Below are 23630 nucleotides of genomic sequence, written 5' to 3'. Positions count from 1 at the left end.
GGCAGGCTTCAAATGCCATTTTTAAGAACTGAGAAAGTTGAACACTGATCAGAAAGGAATATCAAACCATTTTCAAGCTTAGGTGGGAATGCTTGACTTGATCCATTCAACACTGCGTTTGTCCCAAATTTTCAGAACGTTTGCGACTCAATGAAGCAAAGCTGCTGCTTTGTACAATGCCAAAGTCTCTATACGCTCCCTCCGTGGACCCAGGGCCCAGAGACTGATTTAGAATTACACTGCCGTTATCCCAGAGACAACCACAGAGCTATTGTGTACCTTGCCTCGCTGGAGTAGTATCTGTTTCAGGAAGCCATTGGTTTCGTGGGAGCTTAAGGAACCACCAGAAACAAGGAATTCTCAAACAGGATTCCATGTTAGCCAGGCTAACACTCTTTTCCCTCTTCTCCTTTTTCTGGGCCGCTATTTCATTGATAAAAGTTGAGAAATGCTTGAGGAGAGGTCCTCTAGAGATCCCCACTCCAAATGTGCTTAGGAGAAGCCAACATGTTGCTCTGGGGTGGGTCTTTAGCCTAACAGTTAAGACGCCAGTACCCCGTACACGAGTGCCTGAGTTCAACACCCAGCTCTGACCCCTGACTCCAGCTTCCTGCTAATGCAGACCTGGGACACAGCAGGTAATACTGAAGTAATTGGTTCCCTGCCACCCACTTGGGAGACTTGGATTTAGTTCCAGCCTCTTGGCTTTAGTCCCAGAATGCAGCTCCTGCCTTTGCAGGCAACTGGGGAATAAAACAGAGGATGCAAGCGCTCTCTCTCTTTCTCTGCTTCTAAAATAAATGTTTAAAAAATGTGTTGCTCCAGCCCACTTTTGTGGCACAGTAGGTTAAACCATCACTTGCAACACACACATCTCAAATCAAAATGCCAGATGGAGTGTTGGCTGCTCGGCTTCCAATATAGCTTCCTGCTAGTGCACCTGAGAAAGCATCAGACTACAACGCAAGCACTTGGGTCCCTGCCACCCACATGGGAGAACCTGGTGGAGTTGCAGGCTCCTGAGGTTAGCCTGGCCCAGCCCTAGTTGCTGTGGTCATTCAGGGAGTGAACCAGCGGAAGGAAGATCTGTGTGTGTGTGTGTCCCTTTCTCTTTCTCTCTCTCAAAAAAATAAATGTTATTTAAAATCTGTTGCTTTGCGCCGGCACCGCGGCTCAATAGGCTAATCCTCCACCTGCGGCGCCGGCACACCGGGTTCTAGTCCCGGTCGGGGCGCCGGATTCTGTCCCGGTTGCCCCTCTTCCAGGCCAGCTCTCTGCTGTGGCCCGGGAGTGCAGTGGAGGATGGCCCAAGTGCTTGGGCCCTGCACCTGCATGGGAGACCAGGAGAAGCACCTGGCTCCTGCCTTCAGATCAGCGCGATGCGCCAGCCGCGGCAGCCATTTGGTTGGTGAATCAACGGCAAAGGAAGACCTTTCTCCCTGTCTCTCTCTCACTGTCCACTCTGCCTGTCAAAAAAAAAAAAATAATAATAATCTGTTGCTCTGTTTATAAAGATTAGTCCGTGAAGAGTTTGTGATCCATTATCCATGGGCTGGAATACTAAGCAAGCATTAAAATTAATGACTTCAGTTAACAGAGGAAGGTATTTACCAAACAGGGTTGAGTTTTTTAAAAAAGAGGTTTGTAGTGAGACCTCCTTTACAAAGAAATCGGGTGTGTGTGCTGCCGTCGTGAGCAGTGGGTGTGACAATGACCTCCACTGCATTAAGTGGGAGACCAAAGCCAGGGCTTCCGTGGAGCCCAGCACACGGACCCTAGTCCTCTTGTGTGCTCTGCACCTCACACACAGGGAACCCTTTTCCTGGATCCCACACTTCTCCCTTGGTACTCCTGGAGCCCATTAGAAACACTCACGTGACGTGTTAAAGGCCCAGAATACAAGACTGGAGGATCCCCGGTGCGCTATCCTGGACGCAGCAGGCAGTGCGTGCCAGACCCGTGTGCCAGCTCCTTCTCTCTGCGGCTTCTGCCTTCCTGCTTCCCACGCCCCCTCCCTCATCTCCAAAGGCAGAGGCTAGCCGCTGTAGTGCGAGTAATAGACTCCGGGATCCTGACCCACAGCTCAGATCTACCCGTGGTCCTTGGCTTCGTCGTGTTTCACATCCTATCTGCAAAAAGGTAGTGCTGTGTTCTGGTCCAGGAACCAAACAAGGCGAGGCGTCCTGGGCCTCCTCCTGCTCTCCCATCCACTCCACAGGGTCTGAGCCTTTTCTTGAATGCGTCCCTGGATCCCGCAAGGTTTGCTCGCGTCCCAGCAAAGCCCCTGAAGTGAGTTCGTGCAGGATGGGCGATCTCAGCTCTCAGCCCATCAGAAACACCCCTCTGGGAGGAGTCCTGCCCAGTGTTTCTGGCCTGAAGACAGTGAGTGAGCTTTTCCTCTTGTCAGCGCCGCCTCCCAGTGTGGTCCAGCGGAGATGTTTCAGGGGGAGGAACCATAGCGCTCTCGACGAGCCATGGGTTCACTTCCCCACATCTTTGTCTCAACTCCCTTTAACAGCACAGGAGGCTGACGAGCACGTGACAGCTAAAGGCCACATCCTGAGGAACTGGACCTGTTTCCTTTACTCGCCCCAACTATCGCTCACTGTAACAGGTGTGAATCATCTCTCTCTTTTTAAAAAATATTTATTTTTTAAAAGATTTATTTATTTATTTATTTGAAAGTCAGAGTTACACAGAGAGTAAAGGAGAGGCAGAGAGAGAGAGAGAAAGAGAGAGAGAGAGAGAGAGAGAGAGAGAGAGGTCTTCCATCAACTGGTTCACTCCTTAATTGGCAGCAACGGCTTGAACTGAGCTGCTCGGAAGCCAGGAGCCAGGAGCTTCTTCTGCGTCTCCCACGTGGGTGCAGGGGCCCAAGGACTTGGGACACCTTCTACTGCTTTCCCAGGCCATAGCAGAGAGCTGGATTGGAAGTGGAGCAGCCGGGTCTCGAACCAGCGCCCACATGGTTTGCCGGCACTGTAAGCGGCAGCTTTATGTACTACACCACAGAACAGGCCCCTGATTTACTTATTTGTAAGGCAGAGTTACAAAAAGAGAGAGAGAGAGGAGAGACACACAAAGAGAGAATCTTCCAACTTACATCCACTGTTTCACTCCCCCAAACAACTGCAATGGCTGGGGCTAGGCCAAGCCAAAGCCAGGAGCCAAGAGCTTCTGGGTCTCCCTTATGGGTGCAGGGGCCCAAGGACTTGGGCCATCTTCCACTGCTTCCCCAGGCCACAGCAGAGAGCTGGATCAGAAGTGGGGCACCTAACCCACTGAGCACCCCTGCTGAGTGAAACCTGCTTTAAATGTGCTCACACTTGGGCGAGATGATCTAACCCAAAGCCTAGTGACTTGGTAATAAATGTAGTCTATTTCATGTAATTCATTGCACACCTGTATCCAGACTCGCCGGCACACAGTGCACTGTGTGGCACTGTTTTTCCCCTTCGTGACTGTGGAGCTGAGTGGGAGTGGCAGCCACTGCCACCACCCAGCTTTATCAGAGAGGACAGCGCTGCCCCGAGCTGGCCTGGGCAAGACCAGTGCGCAATATTGGATGTGCAGTTTCTACCAATAGGTGTGCTGCTGTGTGCACCCTGGTGCTGCAGCTCACGCCTGCCACGGCTTGTCCCTGGCACGTTTTGTTCCTGTAGTTCACGTGGTGAGGTGATGTCGCCCGGGTTCTCCACTGGGGAATTACAATTGTTCATTTTGTAATGAATAGGTCACTTATGGAGAGATATCTCCAGACTATATAAACATGCTATTCGGCATCATACTTGCACCCACTAGTTTTGGCATCTAATGACCACTCTTCTTTAAATTAATTCATTTATTTGAATGAAGAGAGAGAGAGACCGAGTGCTGGCTCACTCCACAAATGCCTGCAATGACCCCTAGTTGGGGTTGCAGCTGGGAGCCAGGAATTCAACCCAGATCTCCCACATGGGTGCAGGAGCTATTGTCACTGCCTCCCTGGCTCAGCCTTAGCAGGAAGCTGGAGTCCAGAGCCAGAACCGGATAGCAAACCCGGCTACTCTGCTATGGGTGCATCCATCTTCCCCAGCATCTAAGAGCTGAGCCAAATGACCACCCTCATGACGATTCCTGGCTAATCCACTTGTACTGGGATGATTACAAAAGAGAGTTTTCTAAATCTAACTCATCATACATCTATTGGTGGTGTTAGATGATAAGAATTCCTTTTCCACACGTGTTTAATTAAGTCATTCATCTTTGTCAATATAGACTCAAAAGATATTGTTTTATTCAAAAAATTATAACTCATTAAAATCTTTTTAAACTTGTATTTATTTTTATTTGGAAGGCAAAGAGACAGAGACAGACACACAAAAACAGAAATCTTCCATCTACTATTTCACTCCCCGCCAAATGCTCTCACACTCAGGGATAGACCATGAACTCAGTCCAGGTCTCCCATGCAGACGGCAGGCACCCAAGTACTTGAGCCATTCCCTGCTGCCTCTTAGGGTGTCCATTAGCAGGAAGCTGCATAAAAACAAGTACATCTCGGGGTCGGCACTGTGGCATAGCGGGCAGAGCCGCGGCCTGCAGTGCCGGCATCCCATATGGGCACCGGTTCAAGTCTCAGCTGCTCCACTTCTGTTCCCACTCTCTGCTGTGGCCTGGGAAAGCAGTGGAAGATGGTCCAAGTCCTTGGGCCCCTGTACCCACGTGGGAGACCCGGAAGAACCTCCTGGCTCCTGGCTTCGGATCAGCCCAGCTCTGGTCATGGCACCCATTTGGGGAGTAAGCCAGCATAGAAGATCTCTCTTTGTCTCTCCCTTTCTCTCTGTAACTCTGACTTTCAAATAAGTAAGCAAATCTTTAAAAATAAATAAATACATCTTTATAAAAACACAGAAATAAATCTTTTAAAAAGAGGCATATGTGTATACTATATATACATATGTGAGTAAATTATAAATATGCACATACTATATATACTTAAATACATATATATATGTGTGTGTGTGTGTGTGTGTGTGTGTATATATATATATACATATCTGAAGATACTTCAAACATTGGTGGAAAAAATGGAATTAAAAGCTAAGTTTATTTTGGTATAAAAATGTTTTTGAAATCCACACATGGATTTTTTTTCATAATGCACATTTTCCGTGAGCTTTTTGAAGACCTGTCCTAGGCACGCACATACGCATGCGCACGCGCACCCACCCTCCAGCAATGATTGCAGAATGACAATGCATTGGGTTAGGGATTTTAGAATGGAAGGCAGGGCGGTGACCACGCCTTTCCAGAAGTAGCAGCAGTCCTTGGTGAGAAGGCAGGATTCTCATACCAGGGTCGGTGTAGTCAAAGAATCCCCCACCACCTGCAGTGGAACAATCGCCTGTCTTTTCCCCGTCTGAGACCGTTGTCCCCCGTCTGAGACCGTTGTCGCTGTGGAACCTGTTGTATGTGACCCGCCGTGTAATTTGGGCTGGAGAGTCAGTCTGAAGTTCGAGGACGGTGGCAGGGGACAGATGTGCAGGAAAAATATGATCAAAAGAACAAATTTTCTCTTTTTTAAAAAAGAGATTTTTTTTATTTGAAAGTCAGAGTTACACAGAGAGAGGAGAGGCGGGGGGGTGGGGGTTTCCATCCACTAGTTCACTCCCCAATTGGCTGCAATAGCTGGAGCTGCACTGATCTGAAGCCAGGAGTCAGGAGCTTCCTCTGGGTCTCTCATGCAGGTGCAGGGGCCCAAGTACTTGGGCCATCTTCCACTGCTTTCCCAGGCCATAGCAGAGAGCTGAATAGGAAGTGGAGCAGCCAGGACTCAAACCAGCACCCATATGGAATGCTGGCACTGCAGACGGTGGCTTTACCCACTACGCCACAACACTGGGCCCCAAGAACAAATTTTCATAACAAAACTTACAAATCAGGTTTTAACTTTAGTATGGTGAGGGTGTTTCCAAAAATTCATAGAAAACGAGACGGAAAGGTTGAGTTTGCTTTGGTGCCAAAACATTTGAAATCTGTGTGGTTTTTTTCATGGCATACGTTTTCCAAGAACTTTGAAAAGATCTCTCATGTTTCAAAATATTATCAGCGTTATCACAGGCCACTCTGCCCACAGGACAAACACCCCTTCCCCACAATCCCACCAACCAATTCCATTGACTGTTCTCTCTGGATTCTTTCTGTATGCAGAGTTATTATGGCAAAATCACTTAAGCACCTCGATCTATAAGGGGAGAATTATTTGGAAAACATTCTGGATTCTACTATTCTGGATTCTAACACAATGAGGGTGTGAAGGACTTCGTGTTTGTTTTTTTGACATATGAGCCACACTTCTCACGACATACGAGTGTTTTGACATATGAGTCTATAAGAGTTGTCCAACTGGCTACTTCCTACCTATAAAGCTGGTGTTGCAGGGAAACAGGAAAGCTATATACACATAGGTTTATGGAGGAAAGATATTTTAAATAGGGTTAAACCAATAATAACATAAAAACACCCAGGAGACTTGTGCTGCGGAGCCAGGGGGAGTCTGTGAGGTGAGGTTATGTCTGCCCTGTTACCCCTTGAAGCACTCAGAAATGTTGCAAATGTAGGGAAAAAAACCAATAATCTGGAAAGGTGAGAAGGAGGGGGCTATCTCTGCCCTGGGTGGCTCGCTCTGATTGGCGCCAACTATTGAAGGGAACGCAAAATGTGCGTCTAAGTCACACGCATCTTCAAATTTTCAGGCTCAGGAGTTTGGAGTGCTACGGACATCTTACACTGTCTGAAGCCAGGGTGGTTTATAGGAACAGCAAGGGTTTTGCACACCAGATTCTTTCTCGCATCCTGAGAAACCTCAGGGAATCTTATCTGAAGGATGCACAGGCCTGCTAGAAGCTCTTCAGCCTGCTCCGTCTCAGGTGGGATTGGAAAGCCTGCAAGCAGAAGAGACATGAGACATACCTGGACACGAGTGTCGGTCTCTCAAATGCTCTGTCCTCATTGACAAACCTATGCAGGCCACCCTCCGCTTGCAAGGCAGACATGCTGGCCAATTTATATAAGTGGATATCTAAGGCTTGGAACTAAGAAAGGAGCTGAGGTCTTCAATGCTTGGCCCATAATCTACCCTCTGTATGTCACGGTTCCATATCACGGATCTACCCTTCCTATAACTGACTTTGTCTTTCATACCTCCGAGCAGTGGTCCACGCTGTTATCTCAGCCTGGAACTCCTTCCTCCTCTTCTCCACTGAGCCAACCTTTCGCCTTCTTCCACACCTGCTGTCACCTTCGCTAGGAAGCCTTCCTTGATGCCAGAGACATTGCACCTGCTCATGTGCCACCTCATACCAGCATATAAGTACACTCAAGTATTTATTCCCTATCTTTCTATATGTCTATCTGTCCCTGTTACAAGCTATAAAAAGCCTTTAGGACAAGGATTATGTTTCAATGTATCTCTGTGTATCCAGTGTCCAAACCAACACTTCTTTTGTTCCTGATATAGGAATAACCAGCCAGAATAATTCCAGCAAAATGAAGATCTAGTAAACAAAGAAAGAATATAAGGGGAAGAAGAGAAGATATGGAACCCAGGGAACAATGCCTCTGCTCCACAAGAGCAGCACCAGCAAAGCCCAAAATGACAGCTATGTGAGAGACCCTGATCAACCAGGAGATGAGACTGCACAACAGAACAGATTCAGCAGCAAGGGACAGGAGCAGGGGGAGGCAGACAGGACCCAAAAAAACAAAGGCTACTCAAAACTCTAGGAAAACTCAAAAACCATATGAGCTCCTTTCTTGGAACTAGAGTGCACAACACTCACATAGTCATAAAAACTAAAATCTGATTATTAGTTTGACTGCACTTAGTCACATATCTGTATCAGGACAGAGTCAGGGAGGAGACGTGCACCAAAGTTGGGGCTGATGAAATCTGAGCCCAACTTCTTGGTAGGGCTTATGGAAAAGTTCCTTAAAAGATAAAAATTTCCACAGGACATTCCCTCTTCTCCTTTCTCCCGTCTCTCCCCTGCCAGATGTCGGGACTCCAAGGTTTTGTGGTAGATCTATAATCATTTGGGATCCAAGTTCCTTCCATCTTTCTGCTACTTGTGTCTGGATTCTCTTATGTGTAAGAGATAAACAAATCTTTATCTTGTTTAAACAACATTTGCTGGATCTCTGTTCTGGCAGCCAAACACAATTTCCACCCAATACAAGACATATAACATTTTATTGAGAGCTAGGGGTGAACCATCCAAGGAAACAGCCCTCTCCATCTGTATTGGCGAACTTGGGATTTATATGGGTTGGGGGCGGGTATGTGGAAGCCATGAGCATGCTGTTGACTGCATGTGTGCCTCCTGTCGCGGCGTGATGATGAGCCTGTTGGGACAGCCAGGATGAATCGAGGGGAACATCCTTACCGCAGCGGCCGCTACGCCTCCCTCCTAATGGGATGCACATGTCTGGCCACCGATTTAAACAGCAGCTTGAATCATGGAATCACTGCTTGGGTGAGGGACACTGCATGCCGCGGATGCACCTCTGGAGTGCTCGCCCCAGCCCCGCACCCCTCCCCCCGCCTATGCATCTTTGCCAGGCGCTTAGCCTTCTGCAATTCCCACCGTCCCCAGGGTTGTTCGATTGGTGCTCTAATCTAGTCATTCCCCTGTTTTGTTTTGTTTTTGTTTTTGTTTTTGTTTTTATTTGGGAGAGGTGTACATTTTTCTAAAAACACAGCCCTTGAATAGACTCAAGGACCTCTATCTCCCATCGCCCTTAAAATAGGTCCCCCCCAAGGCCACCAGCGGCCCTCATCGTCTATCCTCACCTCTCTCACCAAACTCATGGCGACTTCTGCTTTTCACGCTATTTTAACCGTAGGGCACCTCTTGCCCTTTCTCACATTGACCACACCTGTTTCCACCTTGGGAGCCATTCGTTTGCCCTTCTCTCTGTCTGAGATGCTACACTAGTCAGCTTTCCATTACTATCATGAAATACACGAGGCAACCTAGCATTATAAAGGAAAGAGGATTTTTTTAAAAAGATTTATTTATTTATTTGAAAGTCACAGCTACACAGAAAGAGAGAAGGAGAGGCAGAGAGAGAGAGAGAGAGAGAGGCCCTCCATCTGGAGCTGGGCTGATCCAAAGTCAGGAGCCAGGAGCTTCCCCGGGGTCTTCCCAAAGACTTAGGCCATCCTCCACTGCCCTCCCAGGCCATAGCAGAGAGCTGGATTGGAAGTGGAGCAGCCGGGACTCGAACCGGCGCCTGTATGGGATGCTGGCACCACAGGCGATGGCTTTATCCACTATGCCACAGTGCCAGCCCTGGAAAGAGGCCTATTTTCACTCATAGTTCTGGAGGTCAAGTCCAAGATCTGCTTGCCCTACTGGTTGGGCCTCTAGTGATGGCTTCTTATTGGTAGGTTCCTGAGGCCACGCAAAGCATGACATCCAAGAGGCAGGGAGCATGCCCGTCTGTCTACACCTATCTATGTCTCTTAAAAGCCACTGCCAGCACCGTGGTATAGGAGGCTAAGCCTCCACCTGTGGCGCCAGCATCCCATATGGGCGTCAGTTCTAATCCCAACTGCTCCTTTTACAATCCAGTTCTCTGTGGCCTGGGAAAACAGTGGAAGATGGCCCAAGTGCACCCATGTGGGAGACCTGGAAGAAGCTCCTGGCTCCTGGGTTTGGATCAGGCCAGCTCTGGCCATTATGGCCATTTAGGGAGTGAACCAGAAGAAGGAAGACTTTTCTCTCTCTCTCTCTCTCTCTCTCTCTCTCTCTCTCTCTCTCTCTCTCTTTCTCTCTCTCTCTCTCTAACTCTAACTCTCAAATAAATAAATGAAACCTAAAAAAGAAAAAAGTCTGAGATTCAGTCTTGGGGGGGGTTCCACATGAGTGGTTTAATCCAATCCAATCACATCTCAAGGCCCTCCTCTAAACGCCATAATTGCACTGTTTCTACCCTCTTAGTGCCATTAACGTAAGCATTTAGGGACTAAACTCCCGCATGTGGGGTGACAGATATTCTAACCATAGCAGGTGTCATCCTCTCTGTTTTCAGTCCCTGGATTTCTGCTTCAATATCATGTTCCAACCAAAGGCCTCCAGGATCACCCCGCGCAATCGCGTCTCCCCAGACACCATCCGCTTTTCCTCATGGCACTCATCACAGTCTGGGGTCTTCTGGTGTGTTCACTTACCCCATGAATTTGGAAGCTCTGTGAGAAGAGGCACTGACTGTGGCAGGGTGGGCTCTCTGAGTGTGAAGCTTTTCCAGGGCACACTGTCAGGAGCCACAGCTTTTTTTTTTAAATTTTTTAAAGATTTATTTATTTTTTTGAAAAGCAGAGTGACAGAGAAAGAGAGGCGGAGACACAGAAAGAGAGGTCTTCCACCCACTGGCTGGAATGCCCATAACACCCAGGGTTGGTCCAGGCTGAAGCCAGAAGCCAGGAACTCATCCAGGTAGTCGGCATAGGTGGCAGGGTCCCAAATACTTGGGTTGTCCTCTGCTGCTCCCCCAGGTTCATTCATAGGAAACTGGATTTGCAAGTCCCGATGGCAGGACTCAAACCGGTGCTCTGACATGGGATCCCGGTGTTGCAAGCAGGATCCACATCCTTGAGAAGGAAGGGAAGGGAATAAATTTGCACGGAAGGAGAAACAAGGCTTGATCAGCTCAGTGGCTACGCCAGCCACTCTAGGGGGAGTTCTGAAGGTGGGCTGTCCGTGCAGAGTTTGACCCGTGCCCTCAGGGTCCACTCCTGGATGTGGGCTGCTCTCTCAAGAGGACATTGAGGGAAGCAGCTCTCTGAAACTCAGTTCATCCTTAAAGGAGCTGGTGGCAGGGTCGGCACTGTGCACAGCGGGTTAAAGCTTTGGCTTGCCGTACCAGCGTTCCATATGGGAGCCAGTTCAAGTCCTGGTTGATCCACTTCTGATCCAGCTCCCTGCTGCTGAGCCTGGGAAAGCAACAGAGGATGGTCCAAGTGCTTGGGCCCCTGCCACCATGTGGGGGACCCGTAGGAAACTCCTAGCTCCTGGCTCCTGCCTTTGGATCGGCTCAGCTCCAGCCACTGCAGTCATTTGGGGAGTGAATCAGCAGATGGAAGACCTCTCTCTCTCTGTCAGTCTCTACCTCTCTCTGTAACTCTGTCTTTAAAATAAATAAAAATCTAAAAAAAAAAAAAAAAAAAAAAAGGAGCTGGTAGCTGAGGGCCAATGTGTCCCCAGCTGCGTTCCTTGTGTCACAGCATCCGCCACAGCTGGCTTGTCCATCGCTGCATCTTGAGAACCCACAACAGTGCTTGGTCCATAGCAGGTGCTCAGTAAGGTTTTAAAAAACAGATGAGTAAGGCCGGTGCCGCGGCTCACTAGGCTAATCCTCCGCCTAGCGGCGCCAGCACACCGGGTTCTAGTCCCGGTTGGGGCGCCGGATTCTGTCCCGGTTGCCCCTCTTCCAGGCCAGCCCTCTGCTGTGGCCAGGGAGTTCAGCGGAGGATGGCCCAGGTGCTTGGGCCCTGCACCCCATGGGAGACCAGGAAAAGCACCTGGCTCCTGGCTCCTGCCATCGGATCAGCGCGGTGCGCCGGTCGCAGCACGCCGACCGCGGCGGCCATTGGAGGGTGAACCAACGGCAAAGGAAGACCTTTCTCTCTGTCTCTCTCTCTCACTGTCCACTCTGCCTGTAAAAAAAAAAAAAAAAAAAAAAAAAAAAAAACAGATGAGTAAGTTCCCAACAGGTGTTGGTGGCTTGAGGTTTAACCCATCTCCTTCAAACAACCCACATATTACTCCTCTGCACCATTTTATTTCGGTCTTATATTTTAATCCTGAAAGAATTAGTAATTGCATCCATTTTGGAGTAGATAATCAGACAGGGGATAGATCTTCACTGTCCCAGGTGCCTTTCCCACTAAAACAGAGAGCCTGAGGCAGACACACATATGATAGTACTTTTAAAAATTGGTGGAAAAAGGAATTAAAATGTGCGTTTCTTTTAGTGCAAAAACATTTTTAAATCCAAGCCTAGTGTTTTTTAAAGATTTATTTATTTACACAGAGTTATACAGAGAGGAGAAGCAGAGAGAGAGAGAGAGGTGACCTTCCATCTGCTGGTTCATTCCCCAATTGGCAGCAATGGCTGGGGCTGAGCCGATCTGAAGCTGGGAGCCAGAAGCTTCTTCCAAGTCTCCAGCATGGATGCAGGGGCCCAAGGACCTGGGCCATCTTCCACTGCTTTCCCAGGCCACAGCAGAGAGCTGGATCAGAAATGGAGCAGCTGGGATTCAAACCAGTGCCCATATGGGATGCTGGCACTGCAGGCGGTGGCTCTACCCACTATGCCACAGATGTGGCCCCTATGGTTTTTCATACTCTGCATTTTCATGAACTTTTTGAGGACCCCCACATATGCACAGCTTTTGGGACTTTAAAATTTTTATTTGAAAGTCAGAGTTACATAGAGAGAGGGAGACAGAGAAAGAGAGATCTTCCATCCTCTGGTTCACTCCCCAGATGGCCACAATGGCCAGAATTGGGCCAGGCCAAAGCCAGGAGCCAGGAGCTCCCTCTGAGTCTCTCATGTGGGTGCAGGGCTCAAGCACTTGGGCCATATTACACTGCTTACCAGGCGAACCAGCAGGAAGCTGGATTGGAAGTGGAGCAGCCGGAACTGGAACTGGCATCCTTATAGGATGTCGGCATCACAGGCAGCGGCTTCACCCATGAAGCCACAGCGCCAGCCCCTATTTTTATTTATTTTAAAGATGAGAGAGAGAGAGAGAGTGAGAGCAAGCTTCCTATCATCTGCTGGCTCAATCACTAAATGCCCACAACAGCTGATCCAGGTCAAGCCACAGCCATCCAGGTGTCCTGCCAGAGAGTGGTAGGAACCCAGCTTCTCCAACCATCACTTCTGCCTCCCAGGTGCACATTAGCAGGTAACTGGAATCAGAAGCAAAGCCAGGACTCTAACCCAGGCATTCTGACATGGGATGCAGGCACCCAGGGGCAGCTTCACCACTATGCCAAATAGACATGGAGTTCAAAATTTTCTGCACCGAAACAAACTTATCTTTTAATTCCATTTTCCACGAACTCACCGAAGCACCTCATCTTCTCTCCATGGGCTCCTCACCCAGGGGTGCTGTGTTCGCCCACACCGTATTCTGCTGTGCGCAGCCAGCAGGTGCGCAGCCCTGCCACATCCTTGGCTGTGGACTTGCTCTCCCGCAATACAAAGCAAAGGTGCTTCCGGTCAGAGAGTCCCCATGGCCAGTCTTTACCTAACCGTGTCGGCCTCTCCATCTGCCACCTCTGACTCCCTGAGCCGCCTGGGGTGGGCGGGCACATGCTAGGGGCACTCAGAGGTGTCCCAGGAGGAGACCTGCAGGAACTGGGAGGTGCTGGGGCTTCCGCCAAGGAGATGCCATCCTCAGGGGACTGGTTCAGTTGGAACTCGTTAGAACTGCTCAGCATTGATCCCCTTCAAAATCAACTCTCAGAGCTCACTGGAGTAGAAATATTAGAGGGGTAGGTGCTGCACAGCAGGCTAAGCCATCCCTTGGGATGCCCACATCCCATACTGGAGTGCCTAGAATTGAGTCCAGGTGGCTCTGCTTCTGATCCAGCTTCCTGCTAATGAGCCGGAAAGGCAGAAAGTGATGGCCCAAGTACTTAGGTCCCTGCCAACTATGTGGTGGAGCTTGGATCCTGGCTTCGGCCTGACCCAGCCCCTGCTGTTGAGGGCATTTGGGGAAGTGAATCAGCTGATAGGAGATCTCTCTCTCTCTCTCTCTCTCTCTCTCTCTCTCTCTCTTTCTCTCTCTCACACACACACACATACACATACACACACACACACACTTTGGCTTTCAAATAAATAAATAAATATTTTAAAGAAAGATTGGTCTATTTTCCCCCTTCTCTTTCTTCCCTGCACTTCATTATTGCTCCTACCATTCATAGCATCCATGCGTTGGCCATTGTAGACCAAACTGGGCGACTGTCTGGTCTACCGTGGTTTGCTCAACGCCTCGGCACAAGTGACCCCAGGAGGGTGCTGTGGTATCTTCATCTCTCACCACACACAGGAACACGGAGGTGAGGTTGCAGTTCTAATGGGAGCTGTCCAAGCCCTCCAGCATTTCCTGACCTACTCTCAGTTTTCCTCTTCACCCGGGTCTGGGGCTGCCGAAGCCACAGAGGGCAGATCTGTACAGAAAGCTGGAGAGAGCAAACCCAACAAACCATAGTTCCCAGGGGGTCCTTGTGGCTGGCACCCTATACCCCACCCTTCTCCTGGTCTTGGTTACACAACCTGGGGAAGCAATGCCTGGAGGTTTATGGTTTGGTTTGGTTTGGTTTTTCCTGTGATTAAGTCCACACTTGACTTCCACCAAGCAGTCTTAATTAGATATATAAGCCAATCAATTCTAAACACTTTACACTTTTTACACATACTAAAGATAATTTAAAATTGGTGGAAAATGGATTAAAAGATATTTTACTTTAGTACAAACAAATCTGGAAATCCATACATGCAAGCGGGTCTTTAAAAGGTTTATGAAAAGGTAGATTATGAAGAAACTAGGGGCCGGTGTTGTGGTGCAGCAGGTTAAGTCACTGCTTGCAACACCAGCATCCCACATAGGCACCGGTTCAAGTCCCGGCTGCTCCACTTCTGATCCATCTCCCTGCCAATGCACTTGGGAGAGCAGCAGAAGATGGCCCAAGTGCTTGGACCCCCGCTAGCCACATGGTGGTCCCAGATGAAGTTCCAGGCTCCTGGCTTTGGTCTGGCCCAGCCCCGGCTGTTTGGGCCATTTGAGAAGTGAAACAGCTGATAGAAGATAATCATATATATATATATATATATACACATAACTTTCTATTTCAAATATATAAATAATTTTTAAAAAGCAAAAACTATGTGTGGATTTCATTTTTTTGCACCAAAAAATCTTTTCATTCCATTTTCCAGCAAACTTTTTGAAGTCACCTCATAATCTCCATTAACCCTCATAAAAACCTCCCAAGTGATAATTATAAGCTCCATTTTATAGATTAAGAAACTAAAATTCCAGGAGACTAGACCACACATCACAGCATTTTTTTTTTACTGTTCTTAAATGTCAAGTTAAATTCCTTCATTCAAAAGGGTTGCAACATTTTCTCACGCCCTCCATCATTTTTTTGAAAAATTTCCCTGCTTTCTTATGAGACTCTTCCTTTAACGTCTGTCTCATTTCTCATTCATTTCCTAGAATACGATTGAGCAACCACAATCAGCCAGGCACTGTGCCCGGCACATTCTCTGGCCGCTCACTGGGGAAGGAAGAGCACGCCTTCGCCCTGGGCTGGCACAAGCCAGGCGGCCGTGCTGTGCCGTGCGTGTGTGGTGTCAAGGGCGCCCTGGGCATGCGCGCTTGGCTCTGGAGGAAGAGACCCACCCCACCCCCCGCTGTCATTTCCCACCGGCGTCTCACCCAGTGCTGACTGCCCCTTTGCAGCCACAGACCTGCCTCTCCTGCAATTCCTAGTCCGAGCGTTATCTCAATGGCAGGGAGGACTGAGAGGGCCAGCAAAGCAGTTGCACTTTACTGAGCAAACATCAAACACGCACTTAGGCCGTGCCACATTGTGAGTGTATTTGAAAACATCACGTCGTACGTGATAACTACCTGCCGAACAACATAACACAAAACACCACGCTTGCACCAACGATAACCGAAAGGCATGAAAAAGGCAACTCTGGGATTTGATTGTGTTGAACAGGAAAAACCAGCATCACTTTATCTAACTCCTTCTCTGTCTGCTGCGTGCCTTAGCTCGCCTCCTGTCCGCTTCCCTCAATCACAGCGTGGGTGCTGTGGCTCTCAGTGTGGATGCGCCCTTATTTCTCCATCTCTCCTGAAAGGAATGACAGGACGAGGGGGCGTGAAGGGATGAGCCACTGTCTAGGATATTTGAGGTATATAAGAAGGGGTAAAGAGGATATAAAATAAACTTTGGGGACAGGCATCTGGCTGAGTGGTTCAGACACTGCTTGAGATGCCAGTATCCCAGAGTGCCAGGGTTCAAGTCCTGGCTCCACGTCTGATTCCACCTTCCTGCTAAGCATGCCCTGGAAGGCAGCAGGTAATTGTTCAGGTACCTGGATCCCTGGGGAGACCCAGATTGAACTCCAGGTTCCTGGTTTCAGCCTGGTCCAATCCTGGCTGTTGCAGGTATTTGGGGAATGAAGAGGTATCTTTCTCTCTCCAGTAAAGGGGGAAAACAGATCATTTTTAAAATATAAATACAGGGGCTGGAGCTGTGGCACAAGAGGTTAACGCCCTGGCCTGAAGCGTCAGCATCCCATATGGATGCCGGTTCAAGACCCGGCTGCTCCTCTTCCCATCCAGCTCTCTGCTATGGCCTGGGAAAGCAGTAGAAGATGGCCCAAGTCCTCGGGCCCCTACACCCGCATGAAAGACCCTGAAGAATCTCCTGGCTCCTGGCTTTGGATCAGCACAGCTCCAGCCATTGCAGCCAATTGGAGAGTGAACCATTGGATGGAAGACCCCTCTCTCTCTGTCTCTCTGCCTCTCCTTTCTCTGTGTAACTCTGACTTTCAAATGACTAAATAAATAAAAAAATAAAATAAAACATAAACATAATCTTGGGAGCAGGTATTTAGTAAAAAAATAAAATAAAATATGAACACAATCTTGGGAGCAGGTATCTAATCTCGCAGTTAAGACACCCATAACTCACAGCAAAGTACCTGGGTTTGATTCCTGGCTCCCACTGCTGACTCCAGCTTCCTGCTAATGTGGGCCCTGGAGGGAGCAGTGATGGCTAAAGTACTTGGGTTCCCGTCGTCCATGTGGGAGACCCGGACGGCATTCCAGGCTCCTGCCTTTAGCCTTAGCCCAGTCCAAGCTATTATGAATTTCTGAGGCATGAACCAATGAAAGGGAGCTTGTTCTCTAAGATAAGAAGTTGACACAGTGCAGGCCTTGGCACAACACAGTGTGATGGCAGTGACATTCACAGCAGCAGCACCCAGGTTCACAGCCAAGGTCGAAACGCCGCTGTTGTGCAATGAGAACCTGCAGCCTCCCCACCCACCTTGGGACCAGAACATGAGCTCCGACTAAATTACCCTTATTACATTATTCTTTTCTTTTTTTTATTTATTTGACAGGTAGAGTTATAGACAGTGAGAGAGACAGACAGAGAGAAAGGTCTTCCTTGCATTGGTTCACTCCCCAGATGGCTGCTGTGGCCGGTGCACTGCGCCGATCCGAAGCCAGGAGCCAGGTGCTTCCTCCTGGTCTCCCATGGGGTGCAGGGCCCAAGCACTTGGGCCATCCTCCACTGCACTCTCGGGCCACAGCAGAGAGCTGGACTGGAAGAGGAGCAACCGGGACTAGAACCCAGCACCCATATGGGATGCCGGCGCCACAGACGGAGGACTAACCAAGTGAGCCACGGGGCCGGCCCAATTACCCTGTTTTCCTTAAGCCTCCAGGACAGCCTTGCTCACGTCCCTGTACCTAAGCAATTCACTTCGATTTTATTTCATGGGGGGAAAAAACCTGTTAGCCTTAAACTCAAAGAATGACAGCCTTTTTTTTTTTTAAATTTCAGTCTCTTTGGGTAGGAGGTCCTTGTTGCCACACTTCTCTGTGCACTGCCAACTGCTGAGTGTGAAATAGCATCAAATGTCCTGCAAAGCTTCTAAGCCAGGCCACTCACTTTGCATCCTGTTGGGATTAAATTATTCCAGCAGCCAGAAATCAAAACAGAAGATGCAGAGGCAAAGGAGAAGCAGGAAAAGGGAGGAGGAGGAGCCGGAGACCGGGTGAGAGGGTAACGAGAGGTGGAGAGAAGTGAGGAGGAAGAGAATAATGAGGAAGAGAATAAGTCCTCCAGTGACAGGGACTGGGGTTCAGTGGGTTTGGAACCCGTTTGGAAATATGCTACCTCCGGGTCGGATGGAGCAGCTGCTGTGTGAAGCCAAGGGAATCCCGGTAGCGTGTTTGATGTGAGTGTTGATGGAATCAGAGGCTCTGAGCTCTAAGCTGGAAGGGTCCCGGAGCCCAGCCCGCGGCCATCCTGTCCAGGAGCCATTCCACTCCAGCTCCTATCCCGGGCCTGGAACTGTAGGCCTTTGCTTCGCTCCTCTTGCCTGTTTTTGGAGCTGGATCCTTAACTACTTGCAGGATTTGTTCTTTCCTGAGTATTCGCAGTAACTTTGCTCTCTGATTTCCGGGATAGTCGGTCTCACCTGTCTCTCCTGACTCCTGCTCGGCCTGGATATTTTCAACTACTCCCCACACTGTCACCCCCTTCCTCGAGGTGTCTGGCTCTGAGTCCAGCATCCTGGAACGTACATCCGTGCCTGGACTCCTGGAAATGAAGATGCAGGCACGGGGACTCCCCTGGCTGCCCCCTGCACCCGGGGCCAAGGCCAAGGTGAGCGATGGAGATGCCCCTACCCCAGGACGGGGGCTTGCCTCCAGCCCACCTGGCTCGGGGCAGGGGGTCATCTCGCCTTCTCTGCTTCTTCTCCCTGGTCCTACGGGAAGCAGAGGATTTTCTTGCTAACATCGTGGGGATATGAGTCAGCGCCATGTTGTCGTCAGGGAAAGGCCAGAGGCACCCCGCCAATCACGCAGACATGTGCGGGCCTTTCTGTGCCCTCCCTGCAGATGGGATAAACCCTGAGAGGGTCTCCCTTGAAAAGGCAGCCTGGCCAAGGGGTTAGGCAGGCTGGAAGTGCTCACCACTCAGTTCCAATCCAGGTTCCGCTGCAGACTGGCAAGTCGGGCAAACACCTAGAATTTCCACTACTGCTGAAGCTAAGTGCTCCAGCGAGGCTCTGACACAAAGCAACTCAATACACGCTTGTCATTTCTGACCTCTGTCATCTGTGAGTCAGAGCATGCGCTGAGTTAGATAAATTACTAAGTAGCACCCTAAGTCTCACCAAATACCACTGATGAAGATAACGACTCACTCACCTTTGTAGAACTGGCCGTGTGCCTGTGTGTCGAGCCTTGTGATGGGAACGCAGTGAGCAGCAGTATCACTTAATGATTTCAACAACGCTGTGACGTAGTGGCCAGGATGACACAGAGGAAATCCAGACTCCGAGGGAGCGGGAACTAGCCAAGGCCACTCAGCCGGTAAGAGGAGAAGCTGTTGGTTCCTGCAAAGCCCCCCGACTCCGTCGGCCACGCTCCGGGAGATGCTGCTTCCTACGGGGCAGCTTGGACAACCAAGTTCAATGCACAGGTGTGAACGCAAGTCAGCAGATTCTCTGTGTGTGCTCATCTCTGCTTAAATCCGATTTCTCAGTTAGGAAGTGCTTCTCGCACATAGCTGTCTGCAGCACTGTGCAGACCTGCGACACAGAGGGGCCCGGAGCCTCCTTTGCTTTTCTCTGCTGGTTCCTGACCTTGACTCCCCTGCGTAGTCACAGCTGTTGAACCTGTTCTGAAACATCAAATTCCACCTCAGTTGCTCACGTGTCACCCGAGCTGCCCAGCGCACCCTCCACGCAGAGTCATGGGGAACTGAGGGCTTGTGTGAGGGGAGACAGTGCTTTTACCAAAAGCGGGATTGACTCGGGGCTGGCGTTGTGGCAGAGTGGGTTAAGCCTCCCAGCAACCCGAGAGTGCTGGTGCGATTCCCAGCTGCTCCGCTTCCAATCCAGCTCCCTGCTAATGTGCCTGGGAAAGCGGTGGAAGACGGCCCAGGGGCTTGGGCCCCCGCACCCACATGGGAGACCCAGAATTCCTGAATTCAGCCTGGACCATCCCAGGTGATTGCAGCCATTCGGGGAGCGAACCAGCAGATGGAAGACCTCTCTGTCTCTCTGTGTATCTATCTCTCCCCCTCTCTCTCTGTCACTCTGCCTTTCAAATGCATATGTAAATCTTTAAAAAGAAAAAAGTGGGATTAACCCATGAAAAAACTGTTTTATCAGGATGGGTGTAACTAGTTTCCCAAAATGGCTGTTATAAAAAATGCACAGGGCAGGCGCCACGGCTCACTAGGCTAATCCTCCGCCTTGCGGGCTGGCACACCGGGTTCTAGTCCCACTCGGGGCACCGGATTCTGTCCTGGTTGCCCCTCTTCTAGGCCAGCTCTCTGCTGTGGCCAGGGAGTGCAGTGGAGGATGGCCCAAGTCCTTGGGCCCTGCACCCTATGGGAGACCAGGAGAAGCACCTGGCTCCTGCCATTGGATCAGCCCAGTGCGCCGGCCACAGCGCGCCGGCTGCGGCGGCCATTGGAGAGTGAACCAACGGCAAAAGGAAGACCTTTCTCTCTGTCTCTCTCTCTCTCTCTCACTGTCCACTCTGCCTGTCAATAAATAAATAAATAATAAAAAACTGCACAGACTTAAAATAACACAAGTCCTTATTGGGTGTCAGGGGCTACCCAGGGGTAGCCTGGGGGCTCCAGGGGCCAAGCCAGCTCCTGGATTCCCCTACCCCCAAAGGCTACCAGCCAGACGCCTTGGCTCATGGCCCCTACCAGCCACACCATGCTCACGCCTCTCCCGCCACCCCTCTTAACTTCATCAGCTCTGCAAAGCCCCTTCTGTTCCAGGTCACACGTTCACAGGTTCCGAGGATCAGGACAGGGGGCCGTTATTCCGCCTACCACAGTGGGTCTGCTACGTGTGCAGGTCGCCAGCACTCTCAGTATGGCTCACAGCAGCATTTGCCACCTGAGACCCTTCCTCCTAACAGCAGGGGGCTTGCAGATCTCCTCCACCACACACACACACACACACACACACACACACACAGGGTTCAGCAAAAGACTGCGGGTCATACATGGGAAGCCACACAGTTGGGGGCCGGAAGGACCCACACAGAGCCCTGGTCAGAGCAGAATTCCTGCCTCCATTTGCAACCCCCACCCACCCACCCAAGGACTCAGAAGAAAGGCAGGAAGAAGGGCGAGGGTCTCCATCATTTTTGACAAGACGAGTCAGGGGCCACTCTCAGCAACGCCCTGACTCCGAGGACAAAGTATTCTGGAAGCCCCCCATTCCTGCCCACCTGCCTCACCTGGGGAGAGGCCGGGCACCCGCATGGCTTTTTTTCCCCAGCCAGACTGTCCTGAACGTGCCCAGCTCATTTTCTTGTTTGTACAGGCCAGAGCTCAGGGGATGGTGGCGCCATGGCTATGCGATCGCCACCCACAGGTGACCCTCAGTGGGAATGCACCTGTGACCCCCTGCTGTGGGGAGCAATTCGGACTAGACTAAGTTACTGGAATTAAGACTTATTCTATGCATCTGCTCTCCCACAATATGGCGCTGGGAGAGAAGAAAACAGCTTTTACACAGCTGCCTCCAGTTCAACCAATAAACTGTAGGACTTGCTCCTGATTGGAGGAGAGCAGCGTACTCGGCGTGTGGGCAGCCGAGTTAGGATTGGCGGAGGAGGACTATAAAGGAGGAGAGACAACATGCACCAGGAACATCTAAGAGAACATCTAAGGGGAACACCTGTGCAGCCCCCGAGAGAGCCGGCCGGCGGTGTGCCGCTCCCCTGCGGAAGTGGGGAATGTGGCCAGGGGGAACTGCCCTTCCACGGAGGTGGAAGGGACAGTAGCCAACCCGGGAAGAACCAGCAGCAAACCCAGGGAGGGCCGAGCGGACGAAAGAACAGTGCAGGGTCCTGTGTCGTTCCTCCACGAAGAGGGGGAGCGGCATAATGGTGCCGTGACTCGGATAGGAAACCTAGGCAGGGTTCAGTGTCGCTCCTCCATGAAGAGGGGGAGCGACACCCTGCCGTGTTTGTGGGTGTCTGGCTGTAGGCTGAAGCCCACTGCTGCAAACAGTTACAGCCGGAGGCCAGATGCACTGTGGGGCACAGTCCCCCTAGCACTGGCAAGATGTGAGCTCGGGGGTACGTCTGCCTGCTCTGGGAGCTCGGGGTCCCTGTGGTGCGAGGCAAGCTTCCAGCGCTACGTAAACAAACAGGTCTGCTCTGCGACCCTGCAGACCACTTGGCTGCATCTGGGATTCTATTCTCACCCCTTCTAGGCTTCTGGAGGCTCTGTCTGGGGTGGGCCGCGCGGCCCTGCCCTGTGGCCGGCTCTGTTCTCGCTGGGAGGCTGTGCCTGCTGGAGGCAGGCTCTGGACCACACAAGGGCTGTGCATAAACTGTTTACTCCACGCTGGTGTCCAGACCCCTACACCCACTGTGGTCCTGCCCCACCTTCATGACCGGATCTCTGCAGCTAATGCCTCCTAATCAGGTGCCTCAGAACTGGGCTGCAGTTTCTTTCCTTGTCTGGCCAGCTCTGTGCTTTTTTACCCTTTTCTTTCCCTCCCCCCATCATCATCCTGCCTGAATTTTCTATCCATTCACTCTGAAGAAGCAAAAAAAAAAAAAAAAAAAAAAAAAGAGCAACTCTTGGACCTACCAAGTAGCTTTCAAAAATTGCTTTTATTTCAGCATCAAAGTCAATTGGGATGACAAGACTGGGTTCTGAGAAGCCCACCGGGTTTTGGACGTGGCTGCAGTGGAAAGAACCGGCTGTCGTCTTGTGGGCATGGCCATGACACTAAGGGCCCAAGGTGCCATGAGCAAAGGCGAGCCGACTGCCATGCTCCCTCCCTCCTAGCTTGGTGACATTGGGTTCGGTCACTCACACAGTCTCAGGAACCCCTTCAGCTGCAGAGGGGAGGGCCCAGCCCCCTGGCCAGGGAGGAAGAAGGAAAGAGCTTTGTGGCCTGCCCCCTTGAGAGAAGAAAGCACGGCCCTAGACCCGCCGGGCGCCTGGCCTCGCCGCCTCCCTGCGTGCCTCCCCAGCCATTCCAAGGATGCTGACAGCCATAAAAAATCAAGCCTGTTAGCAACAGGAAAGATCACAGGCCCTGGTTCCTGGTGAGCTCCTCCAACAACAGCTGCCCTCTGGCTCCGCATCACAGGCCTTCGCAGGCCCTGATTTATGGGGAGGCTCGGGTCAGGGAGTGGCCACGTGCGCTGCCCTTTGCCCCGCAAACACCCCAGTGGGCCGGGGCCTGGGAGAAGGCTATTGCAGGTCATCAATAAATCCTGGGGATAAAACAATGCAGAGGTTATTAAAGGGGGCCGGGAGGGGACTGATGGGAGTTATTCCAATTACAGGCGCGGTTACCTTCCTCTGTGCAGTTCAAAGTGTGCGCACCCTAATGCATTTCAGCAGCTAATAAACGTATCGTAGAGCTCCTCTTCTCTCCCTTTCTTCCTTTCCTCCTTTTTTTTGGGGGGGTGGGGGTGGGTAGAGGAGGGTGGGAGCCCACCGTGCTTGTACGTCACAGGGTAGCGAGTATGAGAAATACACGGCAGCTTGGAAGTCATGCACACGCCTCAAATTGCTCAGAGAAAGAATCCGTTGTAATAGGCAATGAACCACATATCGAACCAAAAATACTGATGCTGCCCTTACAGGGATGGGGTTTAAAAACAAACAATACTGAAATCAAGGCTGGGCCACAGGGAACGAATGTGGCTTTCTGAGCGCTTCAGCTGGTGTGCGTGGGGAGGCCCGGGTGGGAGGGCCATTCCCATAAACCCAGAGGACACCCAGACCACCCCCACCACAGCCTGCAGG

The 23630-nt window shown here is 50.7% G+C and overlaps 1 long non-coding RNA gene across 1 annotated transcript; it reads right to left on the bottom strand.

Moving 5' to 3' along the window:
* Positions 1–10369: 10369 nt before the first annotated feature.
* LOC149128673 (uncharacterized) lies at positions 10370–23070 on the bottom strand. Its single transcript, XR_016213471.1, has 3 exons — positions 21092–23070; positions 19031–19505; positions 10370–10636 (listed from the first exon to the last, which is right to left on the bottom strand). It is a non-coding gene; the product is annotated as an uncharacterized LOC149128673 (long non-coding RNA).
* Between the last annotated feature and the right edge of the window lie 560 nt (positions 23071–23630).

The sequence above is a fragment of the Oryctolagus cuniculus genome, chromosome 1 (genome assembly GCF_051225735.1).
Source record: "Oryctolagus cuniculus isolate XC-2025 breed Fujian yellow rabbit chromosome 1, ASM5122573v1, whole genome shotgun sequence".
Taxonomy (NCBI): domain Eukaryota; kingdom Metazoa; phylum Chordata; class Mammalia; order Lagomorpha; family Leporidae; genus Oryctolagus; species Oryctolagus cuniculus.
The sequence above is the reverse complement of the archived record's forward strand: the minus strand, read 5'-3'. Positions and strand labels throughout refer to the sequence as shown.